This window comes from Pseudonaja textilis, chromosome 8, assembly GCF_049901715.1.
Source record: "Pseudonaja textilis isolate UNSWEBS1 chromosome 8, rPseTex1.2, whole genome shotgun sequence".
NCBI classification, from domain to species: Eukaryota; Metazoa; Chordata; class Lepidosauria; order Squamata; family Elapidae; genus Pseudonaja; species Pseudonaja textilis.
Genome location: NC_141997.1, coordinates 27,724,713 through 27,741,437, shown reverse-complemented (window position 1 = coordinate 27,741,437; position 16,725 = coordinate 27,724,713). Strand labels below are relative to the sequence as shown.

General features: G+C 41.1%; 1 long non-coding RNA gene across 4 annotated transcripts in view; it reads right to left on the bottom strand.

The window, feature by feature from the left end:
* LOC148125158 (uncharacterized) overlaps positions 1–16,725 on the bottom strand; it is a 184,591-nt gene that overhangs the window by 127,324 nt on the left and 40,542 nt on the right. For 2 of the 4 annotated variants that reach the window (XR_015744504.1, XR_015744502.1), the window contains exon 4: positions 10,554–10,636. The exons of the other annotated variants lie outside the window; for them this stretch is intronic. This is a non-coding gene — a long non-coding RNA (uncharacterized LOC148125158). The remainder of the gene's footprint in view (positions 1–10,553; positions 10,637–16,725) is intronic. 4 annotated transcript variants of the gene reach the window in all.

The following is a 16,725-nucleotide window of genomic DNA, read 5'->3' as shown; positions in this document are numbered from 1 at the left end:
CGATGCCAAAGCCTGTATGAATTCATGGAAAATATGATCCAGTTTATTAGCTATTTGCTACTGATTGGATAAAGGCAGAGATAGACACAAATGCAGAGAAAAGGGAAATCTGAGCAAAAAATATTACAACATCTTTTATAACTTAAACTTATTATTGGCATTGCTGTATTTCCAGTGCTCGGGGGAGGGGGGGGAATTAGAAAAATCACTGCTGCACAGAAGCCTAACACCTCACTGTATCTCTTTAAAACAGTTATGTCTTTTCCTTGCTATGTGAGCCCTGCATAAAATATGGCTGTTTTGAAATGCCTCCAAGCAGGTGTTATGTAGGCACTTGTTTGCACAACTCCAATTGTCCTCATATGAATGAATATTTTTATTATGGTCATTGACCAAAATTGCAAACAAACACTTTAAAAACAAACACTAAATAAAAAAAAACAGGATAAATATTACAATTGTTGGTGTATTATCAGTGGATAATAACTATCCCAATTTACAGGTAGTATAACAAAATTTAGCTTTATTCAAAGAGATGGAATCACACTGATCTGATAACAACTGTACACAAAAAAACCCATCAGAGTTTCTGATCAGGTTTACTGGGAAGGGAGTTATAAGGTGGATCCTTGAGTCCTTTTAGAGGTACAAGACAGCAAGACATGAGCTGCAGTTTCAACAGTCCGTTTCCCACAGAGGCATGGTCTTAGCTCATAAGGGATATTTTTGTATCAAGTCTCCAAAAATTGTATGGAGAGAGTGTTGAAGCCTGTTAGCATTAGTGCTCTTCAGAATTTGGAAACAGTTATGTGGTTTGATTATCTAACTGGTTTGTAAAAAGGGGCTTGACCGCTAAAAAAAAATTGTCAGACAGAGCAAAATGGTCCCATTGGACTACCAGGTCTCTGATACGTTGTTTACATGTATTAAGTGCATGCTCATAACTCATCATTGGGAAAGCCACCAAGAAAAAGCTCTTATAAAAATATTATATTTTTGTAAGATTATCCTCAACCTTGGGCCAGTCATTCTGTCTCAGCCCCATTCACCTCACAAGGTAGTGATGTGGAGAGGAAGAAGGAGTATTAGGTATTTTTGCTGCCTTGAGGCATTTTTTTTTATAAAAAAATGATAAAGGTGGAATCAAAAACAAATAAAATAAATTAAAATAAAATAAACTATATTTGTTTGTAATTGTCCTCTATAAGGAAAGAACCCAAACAGCAACTTCAGCCAATGTGCTATGATGCAGATCCATGCATCTGTTTTGACATTAGATAGACCTGCCTCCCTCTTTCATACTATCTGGAATGTAGCTCTTAGGAATTTAGATTAGAACCTTTTAAGAGGAGTAAAGAAAGTGTAAAGTCCTAGCCGGGCAGCAAAACATGAGCTTTAGCATGAGCCTTAGCTGAACGTAACTTCAGTGCTGCTGGGATATGCTATGATGAAATTAAAAGACTGAATTGCAGCCAACCAAACAAATGCAATTTTTTTTTCAGCACTGTGTATGACATAACTTTGGTGTACATTGCGTTTAATAGAGCTAAAACCATGCCCAAATATTTTTTTTAAAAAATAACTTGTTCTTGCTGTTTATCCTCCAGGCATGCAGTTTAGGTCTCTTGTTAATTATTGGCAATCATGACTGAAATTTTGTGATGGAGGGAGGCACTTAAACTTAGCCTCAAATTACATTTGGGTAATATTAAATACTAATGATAATAGAAGATTATCCGGATAGAGGCCTACGTTCATTTCTCCAAACACCACCAATAAATTGTAACTTTTAACGAAGGCAAAATGTGGAACAATCTTAGTTTATAGTACATAGTTTTCACATACATGAAAATAACATAAAATTTTGAGGACTTTCCCTATCTATTTTGTATCTTTGCCTTATCTATTTTTTGAGGTACTGCTGCCAACAGTCCAGTCAAAGGTCTTTAACCAGAAATATTATATCTTTGATATAATGGGACAGCTTCAAATCTCCCATAAATAGGAAGTGACGCTAGAAAAATTACTGGAGGTATAATCAGATCAGTTTGATGTATAGATAGTCCTCAACTTACATCTATTCATTTAGCAACTGTTTGAAGATACAGTGGCACTAAAAAAATGACTTTTGACCAGTCCTTATGACCATTGCAGTATCTCCACAGTCATATGTTCAAAATCCAGTCACTTTGCAATCTGTATGTTTTTATGACCACTGTAGCATCCCAAGGTCATTTTATTGTCATTTGCAACTTTCCTGGACAGTTTTCCACAAGCAAAGTTAATAAGGAGTACCAGATTCACTTAACATCTATGTGGTTCACATGACAACTGCAGTGATTCATTTAACTGGGGCAAAATGTTGTAAAATCAGTCATAACTCATATAACAACTCTGTTCCTTAGCAATAGAAATTGTGATCCCAATTGTAATCGTATGTCAAGGACTATCTGGGTGGCATGAAAACAGGGTGACACTTAAGGCCTACTAATACTGTTAAGTTTGAGCAATGAGAGGCTGAACCAGAGCATGAGTGCAACAATACTTTATTTAATAATAAAGGGCTGACCGTGCTTGCCACGCCTGGAACTGGCTCACAGCAATCAGCAACTGGTTGGACCCCGCAGCCTGCTTTTATAGCTGGCTGCTGGAGAGGGTCAACCAATGAGGAAAGGGGGAAGAACGCCCACGCAAAGTGAGTGGACCTGAGTGAGAACTCCTAGAGTCCTCAGGACATAACACCCCTTCCCCCCAGATGCGAACATGCATAGTCCTTGAGGTAGACAGGGGGTTTGTGTTGGCGCCCGGAACGGCGCAGCTCGGGAGCATTGTCTGTCCGTTCAAAATCAGTCTGTGACGGTTGAGCCGGCAGCGTGTCGCCCACGCGTTCTCCGGATTGGGCATCCTCGGGACTCATAGGGTTGGATACTGGGGTCGAGTTCCCGTGGGCTGGATCAGGCTGGTCAACTCTCGGGGCGCTGTTGTCCGAGTTCGGGCTGACCGGGACGGCTGTTGGTGCGGACTGGACGTTGGGTGCGATGAGGCTGAGAGGCGGATGAGGCGGTTCCCCTTCGTCTGGTGATTCTGGATTTCTGCTGGCAAGGGTGCTGTGGCGCCTCCGTAGTTGATCTATGTGCCTCCTCCAGACGCGACCATCCTCCAGCCTGACCCTATACGATCTCGGCCCAGTGATGGCGATGATCTCGCCTGGCATCCATAGTGGGTCCCCCGCGAAATTCCTCGTGAATACAGGCTCCTGTAACATAAAATGTCTAACCCCCGAAGTGGAAACGAGGGGAGAGTCGGGGCAGTAATTGGGGTGAAGTCTGTCCAATACAGTCCTCAGGCGCCGGCCCATCAGGAGCTCCGCTGGGGACTTATTGGTGACTGAACAGGGGGTTGAGTGCTGGCTCATCAGGAACCGTGAGAGTTTGTGGTGCCAGTCATCCCTGCTGAACCTGGCGAGGGCTTCTTTGGTGGTCCTGACGGCTCTTTCCGCCAACCCATTACTGGCAGGGTGAAATGGGGCTGTGAAAATGTGGCGGATGCCCAGGTTGGCAGCAAAACGGCTGAACTCTATTGATGCGAACTGTGGGCCATTATCGGAGACGATGGAGTCGGGTAGCCCGTGCGTACGAACAGGCGCGTTAACACATTGGTGATTGCTAGTGTGGTGGTCGTGGATAGCTGTGCTACATCAATCCATTTGGAATAAGCGTCCACGACCACTAGGAACATCTTCCCATGCAAGGGGCTGGCCAGATCGATATGGATTCTAGACCAAGGGCTGCTGGCGCTCTCCCATCTGGTAGGGGTGGCAATGGGGGGAGCAGGACGGGATTCCTGACAGATGTTGCAGGAACTTACCCAATTGACAATGTCCTCGTCTAGACCCGGCCACCACACATAGCTGCGTGCTAATGCTTTCATTCTCACGATGCCAGGGTGTCCTTCGTGCAACGCTCCAGGACTCGGGTGCGCAGCGAGGTCGGAATGACCACTCGAGTGCCCCATAGTAGACAACCCTGCAAACTAGACAGCTCCTGCATGCGAGTCTTAAATGGAGTTAATTTGTTATCAATGATGCCACCCGGCCACCCCCTCCTCACCCAGTCGAGCACTTGGGCGAGCGTTTGGTCTGCCTTGGTTTTGGCGGTGATGGGCAGGTCCAACTGGGTGATCTCGAAAATGGAGTTGACAGGAGCGGGGTCTTCAGCCGGAGCGGGTAAGGGGCAGCGACTGAGAGCGTCGGCGTGGGACAGTGTTTTGCCTGGGCGGTGAATAAGTTTGTAGGAGTAGGCTGCTAGGAAGAGTGTCCACCTTGTCATTCTAGGGGAAAGGACCTGAGGGGTCTGTTTGTCCCCGGCCAGTAGGCCCAGGAGGGGCTTATGATCCGTAACCAGTTCGAAAAAATGGCCAAAAAGGAATTCGTGAAACTTTTTCACGGCCGCAACAGCTGCTAGGGCTTCCTTGTCGATCTGGCTGTAATTGCGTTCCGTGGCCAAGAGCGTCCTTGAGAAAAAGGCGATGGGAGCCTCGGCGCCATTGGGAAGTCTGTGACTAAGGACCGCCCCAATTCCAAAAGGGGATGCGTCTGCTGCCAGTACTAAAGGAAGGTTAGGGTCGAATTGGATAAGCACCGCCTCTGACGTGAGTAGTGATTTGACGGCGTTAAACGCCTGGTCTTCTTTGTGCCCCCAGTGCCACGGTGACTGTTTGTCCAATAATCTGTGAAGGGGTTCGGCTACTGAGGCTTTGTGGGGCAAGAAGGATGCGTAAAGTTCAGCAGCCCCAAGAAAGCTTGCAGCTCCGTTTTGGAGGTTGGAGTGGGAGCCTCGTGGATTGCCCTGACCTTGGACTCCAGGGGTGAATGCCAGAGGCGTCAATTTTATAACCCAGAAAGTCCACCTGTCTAGTGGCAATGGCGCATTTTTCTTTTTTTAACTTGAGGCCATGCTGTCTGAACCTTTCTAGCACTGCTCGCACTCTCTGGAAGAGTTGGGGTCTGTCCCTGGCCGAGACCAAGATGTCGTCGAAGTAGGGTACTACACCAGGGAGGCCCTGTAAAATCCGCTCCATGAGGGACTGAAAAATCCCTGGGGCAACACTTACGCCAAATTGGAGACGCTTGCATCGGAAGGCACCCCTGTGAGTGACGATGGTCTGAAGTTCCGCTGTTTGGTTATCAACAGGGAACTGCTGATACGCTTGAGACATGTCCAATTTAGCGAAAATACTGCCCGGCTCGAATGTGTGCAATAAGTGCTGAATGACTGGCACAGGATAGGCGCTAACTTGTAAATATTTATTGATTGTTGTCTTGTAGTCCGAGCAAATTCTCAGGCTACCATCTTTTTTGAGGGGTGTGACAATGGGCGTCTCCCACTTGGCGAAATCTGTTGGCTCAATGACCCCTTGTTTTAATAGTTTATCCAATTCAGCGTCTAGTTTTGGTCGAATAGCAAATGGAACTCTACGCGGTTTTAGTCTGATTGGGACTGCCTGGGGGTCGACTGTGAATGAGATGGGGGTTCCGTTATAACACCCCAGCTCTTCACTGAACACATCTGCGAAATCAGCGAATAAGGAGTCAGTGTCTAAGGTTGAGACAGCATGGACTCCTGTTAGCCCTAGGCCGAGGTGGGGAAACCAATCGAGCCCCAATAAGGTGGGTAAATTGCCGTTAACTACCACTAGAGGTAGGTGACCTTTAAAAGTTCTAAAACTGACAAAGAACTTGCCTCTGCCAATCACAGGAATGGTCTTCCCCTGGTAGTCCTTCAGGCCGAACTCGCATCTTTGAAGTCGGGTGGTAGATAGGCCGGGGTGGAGTCTCTTGAGGGTGTTCCACGAAATTATTGAGAGCGCTGACCCTGTGTCAACATCCATGTGGCACGGTTTACCTTCTAGGGAGACGGAGAGAGAAATTTTACTAACAGTGTGGCAAGTACGCTTGGCAAGGCGGTGCGTGCGACAGTTTAATACTTGCCTCTGAGGTCCCGAGTGCGAGGGAGGGAGTCTGTGTGCAGCGCTTTGGGGGGTTTGGCAGACCTCGCGATGTGCCCCCTTTTATGGCAGTTGTTACAGGTGGCTCCTTTAAACTTGCATGTGGCCCTATGATGCGATCCCCCACAGGCTAGGCACAGCGTGATGTGCTTGGGTGGACCGGTGTTTTCTTGTTTGGCCCCTACCTGCGGCCGTTTGTCGTAGGCGAGGCGGTTGACGTCGTTTTCGTCGTTGAGGGTTTCCTCTGCTACCACCTCCTCGGAATGGACTGGGAACGATGCCAGCTTGGCGCTTGGGCCCTGTATTTCGGTGGCTGAGTTCGTTGCCAGCTCGGCTGCCAGGGCCTCCTCGACCGCTTGTGCGAGGTTGAGGTCTTTTTTTGCTAGAAGGCGCCTCTGTAGGTTGAGGTCCTTGACCCCACAAACTAATTGATCGAGGAGCATGTCCTCCAGGTATGTTCCAAACCCGCAGTGCAGAGCTGCTGTTCTGAGGGCGGCCATATATTGATTGATGGTCTCCTTACTCGATTGCTTCCTCATACAGAAAGTGAACCTCCTGGCGATCTGTGAAGGCCTGGGAGCGTAGTGGTTAGTGAGGATCTCAAGCAACTCGGACCACGGAACGTTTTTCAACTCTCTAGGAGCTACGAGTGCTGCGGCAGTATCGTAAACGGTGGCTCCGCAGTAGATTAGGAAATAGGATTTTTTCCGATGCTCTCCCGCATCCGCCAGGCCGACCGCATCGATGTAATGGTTGAAGCGGTTCTTATACGATTCCCACTTCTCTTCATCTGGTTTGAACGCCGGGAATACTGGGTTGGAACTCATGGTGCTGGAAACGGCTGGGCTACCTGCGGAAAAATCTCTCTGGGGACAACGGGCGCTCGTGGGCTGCAAGTGAAATCAGCTCTGGAGAGGTTTTTTTGCTATCCTCTCTTTCTCTCTGGGTTAACCACGTTGGCTGTTAGCCGTTGGAGGTGTCTAGATTCGCGCCAGTGTGGGCGTTAGTGACTTACTACAGCGCTGTGCTGTGTCTCTCTTGGTTTGAAATTCAAATGACACCCGTTTGAATTTCGCGCCTAATACTGAGCGGCTGCGGCTCGCAGCGCTTCACTTTCCCCGTAGCTGGGCTAACAAGCGGCTACGGACGCTTCTAACTTTCGAACCAGACCACTTTCTCTGGCTGCGGAACAACGTTCGCTCTTTTGTTGGCTGACCGCTCTCTCTGGCTGCGGACAGCGTTTCTCTTGTAGTCGACCGATCGCTCTCTCTGGGCTGCGGATCGGTGACTAGTGACTCAGCGGTTGCATGGTGCTTCTGGTCGCCATCCCATCCTCGTCGCCAGTGTTAAGTTTGAGCAATGAGAGGCTGAACCAGAGCATGAGTGCAACAATACTTTATTTAATAATAAAGGGCTGACCGTGCTTGCCACGCCTGGAACTGGCTCGCAGCAATCAGCAACTGGTTGGACCCCGCAGCCTGCTTTTATAGCTGGCTGCTGGAGAGGGTCAACCAATGAGGAAAGGGGGAAGAACGCCCACGCAAAGTGAGTGGACCTGAGTGAGAACTCCTAGAGTCCTCAGGACATAACAAATACAACACTGTTTATCTTTCATCCATTTGCATTTATAAAAAGAAACTTTTAAAAAAGTTTCTCCTTCAAGTGTGGAGTTTAATTGTATGTCTAGTCAGATGGCAATTATACGCAGCTACCTGATTAAACATTCCAAGTATTCATTCACATAATGATTAGAAGTGTCTTACAGTGATAGCTATATCATGTCAGGTTTAGAATGTATGATTATCACCTGCTGATTGTAAAAGCGAAAGTCGGTAATGGGATTAATTTTAATGGCAGTGCTTATTATGATCTAAAAATGATCATATATTGCAGCGATTATTTTGTTATGTCAGATTTTGATTTAAATAGATAGAATTTTCCACCATTGATTTACCTGTCAATAAAAAGAGAATCTAAAAGAAGAATGCAGTGAATGATTAAAAATTAAAACCAACCCTGTGGATCCTCATTTCCAAAAAGCAGCTTTACTTGGAACAGCTTACATCCTGCTGTATATAAGCTGTATATCCGTAACACTATCAAATATCTACATCTGGATATCCCAGCTCCTTAGGAAGGACTAGATAGATGGACAAAAATGTCAAATCCAGTCTAAATACCTGCCTTACTGTATGACTAACCACACTACTACTAATAATAAATATAATATAAAGTCACTCCTCACATACTATATTGTGGCAAAGTTGTAACAAGGAAATAATGCAACTGAATACAGACTGTGCAAGTAAAAACATATAACTTACATATTCCAGAAACTGATTAAGTAAAAACGTTACTTTTATACCCATTTTTCATTCTAGTTGAAATGCATCCAAACATTCAAATTATTCTAAAAACTGTATACTCAGAGGGAAATATTAAATTGTGCCCTAGTTTATTTTACACTAAAAAGGAGACAATTTCTCCTGAATTGTTTTTTGACTTATACACAGCAGCATCTATGTTTTACTACTAGCAAATTCACTAGCTGCCAACATTTTACATTTTTCTTGAAAATCTATTCATTTACCACAAGTATACCTATATATCTAAATTATCTAAAATAACAAAAGGGAACCAAATCCCATTCTTTTTGCTTTTTTATTGGAAGCAAAGTGGCCTAACAAAAAGTAAAATAATAATAATAAAAATTGTAGATTAAACCAGAGGGTTAAAGGCGATGAGGAATGGAATCATACGTGTTTTTTTTAAAATAAAAACATTTTAAATGTTCATATTCAATTTTAAATTTCAAATTTTATAAGAACAAAGGTATAACAGTTCGAAAATATTGTTAATATAGTTACTAACTGACTACCTGATTTGTAAAAATTTATTCTGACACATTTTTTCTATTTTCCAGTGGTTTGTGACAAAGAACATTTACAGGAAATGAATTGATTTATTATATTGCATCATATTTTAATGCATAACAGGGTTCATTACATAAGTGTATTGGATTATTTTCTAGTTTCAAAAGCTTTCAAATCAAAATGACTGCCTAATTGGATATTTCCATCAAACCTGGTGATATATTTTACCATTTGGCTGTATGCCACAGTATAACAAGTTTACAGTGTATTTACCATAATTTTAGGAAAGTGTAGCTCCCTATGGGTAATATTGATGATTTCATAATCTTTTATTTAGTAATATCAATTAAGTCTTCCTTATTTGCATGCAAATAATCTTCCAGTTCTCTTACCAGAAACAAAACAAAATACAGACGGTAAAACCTGATAAATATTGTGAAAAGCAAGAATTGAATGAATCGTTATTAGCAGCACAAGGAGTTAAGCTAAACATAAGGAGTTAATCTGACCACATAATACTTATTAAATGAAGTACTCTCATTGGCAGCCACATCTAGATAGGCTAAAATGTGATATGGCAAGGATCCTTGCGTTTGGGGAAAGCCAAACTAGAAAACTGGAAGACCAGAAGGCAGTATGGAAAGCATCAGGAATTAAAATCAATGTTAAGTGTAGTGAAGTTTACTTTAAGTGAGTTGACATGGTCCACAGGAATGAAATCAGGCTGACAAAAGGCAACTGAAAGAAGCAGTGGAAGGGGATGGGACAGGGAGATAGCTAGGTATTTTTGGAAGAAAACTCAGTATAGGCAGGATTATAGAAGCCTCTGTGGCGCAGTGGTTAGAGTGCAGTACTCCAAGCTACTTCTGCAGCCAGCAGATAGGAACTCACAAGTCAAGTTAGGGCACTGAGCACCCATCAATTAGCACAGATGCCCCTCAGAGCTGTGTCCTCTCTCCATTGGTCCATTGTTCTTCTCTATATATACTGCATCTCTAAGGATCCCTCTGTTAAAATTCTGAAATATGCAATGATGAGTCTTCATTTAGATGGGAGGGACCATTTTTCCATCATATCATTACTCTGCTGAACACCTAATCTTCACAGTACTGCCTTATGTCTAAATATATTTACTCATAGTTTTTTTTTAACAAATTTTATTCAGTTTTTCACATTAAAAACAAAAATCTCTTTTTAGTGGACAACATAATTCTGGGTCATCACCTTTACATACAAATATGACAGCAATTATACATTCATATATGCATACTTAATTCTATTATTACCTTTTCCATTCCAAATTTTCAGTAAGGAGAGAAACAAACACATTAATTCTAGCCTCTTTCATTAATCTCAATCGAAACATCTTTTTGTTTCATTTCAATTATTTCAAATATAATCCTTTAATATTTATTTTAAAAATAAAGATAAACAATATGTGTTTGCATAACAACAACAACAACAACAACAACAATAATAATAATAATAATAATAATAATAATAATACCCTGTTTCTCCAACAATACGGCCTCCCCCAATAGAAAGTCCCAGCATGTTTTATAGGCATGAAATGAAATTAAGCCCCTCCCCCCAAATTAAGGCCTATATCAAAACATGTGAAATGGGGGGAAATGGTGGGGGGGCTTGCCATTAGGAAGTACTTTTGTTGCACACCTGGATATGGTGCTGCCTGCGTTGACCCCGATACGAAATGCCCCACCAACGCCGAGGTCAACATCCAAGCCGTCGCCGCCCACCTGAAGATGCAAGGGGGGGGAATTAAGTCACCCCCCAAAAGACGGCCTAGCCATTTTGGGGGGGCTCAAAAAAAATAAGACCCAGCCTTATTATATGAGAAACACGGTAATAATAATAATAATAAAGGTTACCAATGTCTTTCCTTGCTTTTTTTTTTAAACAAGTTTTATTGATTTTACAAACAAACAAACAAGACAAAACATCATTAAACATTAAAAACATAAAACCTCTTTCCATTGTAGATCCTTACAAGGCAGGTAACATATTGCTTTATATCACATACTTATAATTTATCCCATTTCTATATAAACACGTAAATTCCCTTTACCAAATTCCACATTGTTTCTCTTTAATCATTATTCAATCATATTTCCTTTCTGATTTATCTGCTATCCAGTCATCAACTTTATATTTCCCTCTGGCTTGTTTATAATTATTCTCATCTAGTCTTCTTCCGAGATTTTATTATTTAATTCTTAATTAAAACACACACACATAAAACACAGACATAAAAACATAAAGCTTTCTTCTAGAAAGTAACTTGGCCCCAGATTACCTCTTTTTGTATGGACTCAGTTGTATTCACGCTTTTCTTATATACCATTACCCATCTTATTTACCATTCTATATCTATTATATAACTCCTCTCCACTTTTGCCTCATCTTAATTCTGTTTTATATATTTAATCTTGCTTTTTAAAAAAAATATTTTTATATCTTTTGTCCATTTCTCCATTTACATCTGTCTCATTTCCAATTTAAGAAAGAATAGTTTCCCCTGGAATCACTAATCGGAGTATGATGCCTTTCTATCATTCCCCTAAGTTAAAATTTAAAATAACACCTAAATCCCAATCAGATTCTGCTTAGTACATTCTACTATTTCAAAAACCAATACTACAATAATAAATCCATAACAATCAACACATTAATCCATTAAACTCTATATTCAAACTAATATTTTAAACATTCCCTTTAGTATTTTATTAAAACTTATTATCATTCATTATTAAACCTTTTAAAGTTATACCTTGATATTTTAGCCTTTTATTAGATCTTAAAAAGTTCTGGTTATCTACTTATAATACAAATACCACTATTACAATACTCATGTGTACTTTGCAGAATCCCCCCCCCCTTTTTAAAAAACCCATATATTACCCGTTATCCCTGAAAAAAATTTCCTTATCTCCATCTTGTCTTATATCTTTGTAACCTTTTTCCCCCTTTTCCCTTTCCTTCTTAGCCCGCCTAAACTTTTTACCCCCCTCTCAAAACCTCTGCCTTCTTAATTTCCCCTTTCTGCATTCCTCTTTCCTTTTGCTTTCTAGCATTCTGTTGTTTTTGCATCTTCTTTTTCTCTTTCATAAATATTTTTTTATTTCTTAAGTCCTTCCTTTTCGCTCCTCTCTTTCTCCTTTCTTTCTTAGTCACACCGTTTAGTTCATTAAAAATGGCTTCTTCTTCCTCGGTTTCTTCCAGCTGTTGTTTAATTTGCTGACACATAGCAAGCGCCATATCTAGGAAACAAAGGGCTTCTCCCATAACATCTTTGCCTTCTTTCTTTGTTTTTAGATATTGTTTTTTTTAGTTCATCAAGAGATAGAGCCATTTTAAAGTTTCTTCTTCTCTTTCTGTATCTTCTTCTTAAACCAATCAGTTATTTCCAAGCTTAAAACAGTTCCCAAAAGTCCCAAAGTCCCACAGTCATCAAACAGTCCAGGCAGAGTAGAAGCTTCTTCTTTTTACAGTTTCTCTTCTAGGGGTGAAGTCAAATTAGGGAAAGAAAATTCTCTTTATCTTCAAGGCATCTCCCCCAGCAAAGTCTTAGAGTAAAAATTAGTTTTCCCAAGCCTCTCCCTTCCCACTTATAACAAAGGAGTTTAGGTTTTACCTTCTACCAAAAGGCTGGTTTCCCTTGTCCATTTGTTAATTCCATAGGGGAGGGAGAGTAACTTCCCCTTTTCGTCAGTTTTCTTTGCAGCTGAAAACATCAATCGGGAACAATAGCTTCCAAGTCATTACTTTCCCAGGTGTTAAATATATCCTTAAGGTCCCAGTTCGACCAAGAAAAAACTTTCTTTAAAAAAAAAAGAAAACTCCTTCTCCCTCCTGCGCATTCTTTATCCAATTGCCGGCTTCTTTATGGTGGCCATAAAAAGACCACCGCTGGAACCGTCTTGAGAAAAGGGGGTTATTGCCGGCTGGGGGGGGGGTTGCGATGCTCCTCATCCCCGTCCGGATCCCCCCTATCTTCAGCTGCCCCAACAGGGCAGCCTTAGCCTCCAAATCCGTCAGGATCGGAGGCACCAAGGCGGCTAGCACAGCAGGAATCGCAGAGAAGGCGAATCCCTGCTGTCAGCAAAGCCGACAACCGGAAGTCGTCTTTCCTTGCTTTTAATAGTCTATATTAACTTATTAATTTAGTTGGTTCTTTAGTCTATCATATTTCCTTTCCTTTACACATTCTTTTTATAAATTCTAGATTAATACAACTTTTAACACTAAAGAAAAAAAAACAAGTACAGGTTTCCCCCCTTTTACTGCTTTGAGTGTGACACCTCAAGATTAAAATATAACTTTATTCCCTCATCTTGATTCCCAATAAAGCATTATTTTTAAGAAGTTACAATAATAATCATTACATCTTTTCATTTGGATTCTGCAGCATATTTTTCCCCCTTAATTTTTAATAAAAGTTATCAGTATCTATATTACCCTATTTTCTAAATATTTTTAATTGCAGAAATATTCTTCTTACCTCTTGTCACCCTGCAGAATCCCCTTTTTAATTCATCAACCATTATCTCTGAAAAAACAATTTCTTTTCAACATTCTACTATTTCCATATTTCTTTATTTCATGAACCTGTTTCTTACTGCTTCTCCTACCTCTCTTTTCCCCATATCTTTTCTCATTCCAGGTTATATCCCTTTCTTTCTTAATATCTTCCTTTCCCCTTTTCTGCTGGGTCTTTCTACCTTTTATTTTATGCCTGTTTATTGCCAAAATATTTTAGTCCAATTTAGTTAAATCTTCCTTTCCCGGTTTGAAGCCCTGCTTAGCTGTCAAAAATATTTTCTTATTTTTTTTTCCTGTCCCTTTGTAATTTCGCTGCTCACTTTTCTTTTCTTAAAAATTTCATGTTAACTTAATCCTGGGGTACTTTTGTTCAGTTGTATTGCCCAGTTATCCCACTTCAGTTCCACCTCTTTCTTCCCTCCTGCACAAAGCTTAATCCAGCTGAGTCTTCCTCTTCGGGGTGGCCATTTTAAACCACCGCTGCATTCGTCTTCGGGGGGGGGGGAAGACCAAGCCCAGGAGAGGAGATACGGCTCCCCTCAACCTGGCTTGCAGCTTCCCTTACTCCGCCACCCTCCAATGCAGCTTCAGCCCCTAATCATAATGATCAGAGCTCTCCAACGAAAGAGCACGGACCATAGCCGCAGAGAGTCACGATCTATGGTCTGTCAGCGAGGAGGCTCCGCCTTCTTCCCTAAATATATTTACCCATGTTGTTTGAATGTAGTTATTATTAGTTTTCCATTTTCTTTACTATCTCCTCTTATTGGTATCATTATTATGGTTATTATTCCTCTATTGCTTTGCATGTACATTGAGAGCTTCTGAACTGGAGACAAATTCCTTGTGTGTCTAATATACACACACACACACATGCACACAATTAAAAATAGTTTTATCATATTAGGGAAAGCTAACTGATATAACTCCTAACTATTGATTATCAGTTTTCTAAATTATAACTGAAATTCAGTTAACTGAGATAGTTAACTGAATTTCAGGGAAATTAGGCTTCTTTTATCAATTTCCCTGACATACTCAGCTGCCTAATAATCTTGAAATCAATTGTGGGGCCATTAAAGCCTTCTCACTTAGAGCAGAAAGATTCCCATAGTTAGGCACTTCTCATTTATTGTCACACAAAATTTATGGCATGATCCACTGGAATGGGCCAAGTCTCATGATTCTATTCCCCCAGGGCTAAAATCCAAGAACACATCTGCAACAACTTGACATCTAACTATTGTAATAAATTCCAGGGAAGTCTGAATTTATTTCTGAAAAAGACACTTTTTTTCTGGAAAAAGACACAGCTTATGTTGAATAAGGCATGTAATAATGTCTTCCAATCCGTGGAAGGAATCAATCAATATTCCATTTAAACTAGTTGATTAAACACAAAATTTGTTTCTTATTTGAGAGAAATGACAGAATTATCTTCCTGGTGTAATTTTCACATTTTACAATTGAGAAAAGGTAATTTTTGTCACTAATCATTGCTTTGTAATTATGATCACACATGACACAAATGCAGATTTCATTCATTGCTGATTAACTCAATGAAAACTTTACAGGTAGTTCTGAGATTTTATTTTTGATGTTGAGTATTCAAACATCTTACCCATTGGTGGGATTCCACTGGTATAACAACCAATTCAGTGATTGCGTGCTTTGCTGCCAGCTGATCTTTGGAATAAGGGGTTCACCTGAACCAGTCCGAACTGGTAGAATCTCATCTCTGGTCTTAACCTATATAAAATGGCTTAGTTGTCACAAATTCTTTAGAAATATCAGAATGGAGGAATTTGGTCAAAGCTCTTGGAGCTACTCACTATGAAGACTTTTTGGATTTAAGTCGCATGACACTTTGCTTTACATTTGCCTGCACAATCTGTGAACATACACACCATCTGATAGGCAGAGCTTATCTGCTTCATTGAAGCGTTTCATGTCTGGCGGGGTGGGGGGAGACAGTAGCAAAACAGATTAATTGATCAAAGCAAAATTGCACCATTGCAGCTCAACCTCCTCCCTATTGCTCCTAGCTTGTGACATCATAAACGCTTACGAAAAAGACAGAGCTTGGTGTGTGATGATGCAATGCTGCAAATTTGTCATTTCAACAACAAAGTTAGATCTTGCAACCTCTTCTAACTGCTGAAGAGCTTTTTTGTTTATTAACAGAAGTCTCAAAACAAAGCCACATAGCTATCTTTCTTAGCCCTAGTGGACAATCACTAAAATATGAGTCAACAAAGTGCTGCAGCTGCCAAAAAAGCCAACACAGTCCTAGGCTGCATTAGCAGAGGGGTAGAATCAAGATCACATGCAGTATTAATACCACTTTATAATGCCTTTGTAAAACCATTCTTGGAATGTTGCATCCAGTTTTGGGTGCCACAATAGGAAAAAAAAGCATGTTGAGACTCTAGAAAGAGTGCAACAAAGATGATTAGGGGACTGGAGGCTAAAACATATGAAGAAAGATTGCAGGAATTGAATATGTCTAGTTTTTTTTTTTTTTAAAGAAGGACCAGGATGACCAGATAGCAGTGTTCCAATATCTAAGGGGCTGTCACAAAGAAGAGAGGAGTCAACCTATTCTCCAAAGCACCAGAAAGCAGGACAAGAAGCAATTCGTGGAAACTAATTAAGGAGAGAACAAAGCTAGATGTCAGGGCTCCAACAAATCATTCAAATCATAAGTCTCTAGATGCAGCTCTCAGAGTTAAATATATATATATATATATTAGGAGTGACCATGTTGGCATTAGCTGGGTGCAACCAATACTAAAATACATCATTCATTTCCCCCTTGATCCTCATCTTTCCTCCACCACTGGATGTATATTCTCCAATGGGACACATCCGTAACCAAGAGTCATCAATCATGCTCTCCAGTAATATTCTTGCCTGACGACAGCTTTGGGCTGCCTTGCAATTATCTGAAGTATTTCAGGAATGCACTACTTTCCCCCACTCCCTTTCCGCTGGTCACTAAAAGGACTAAAGAAGTTTTTTTTTTTTAGTTGACACTAGAATTAAGGAGAAATTTCCTAACAGAGCAATTAATCAATGGAGTGCCTTGATTCTAGAAGTTGTGGGAGCTCCAACATTGGAGATTTTTAAAAAGAGATTGAACAACCATTTGTTTGTAATGGTATAGGGTTTCCTGCTTGAGGATTAGAAGACTTCCAAAGTTCCTTCCAACTGATACAGTTCTACAGAGGAATTATTGACTCTCATCTGCACCTCTATAACTGTCTGGTTTGGTTCTGAAACCCAA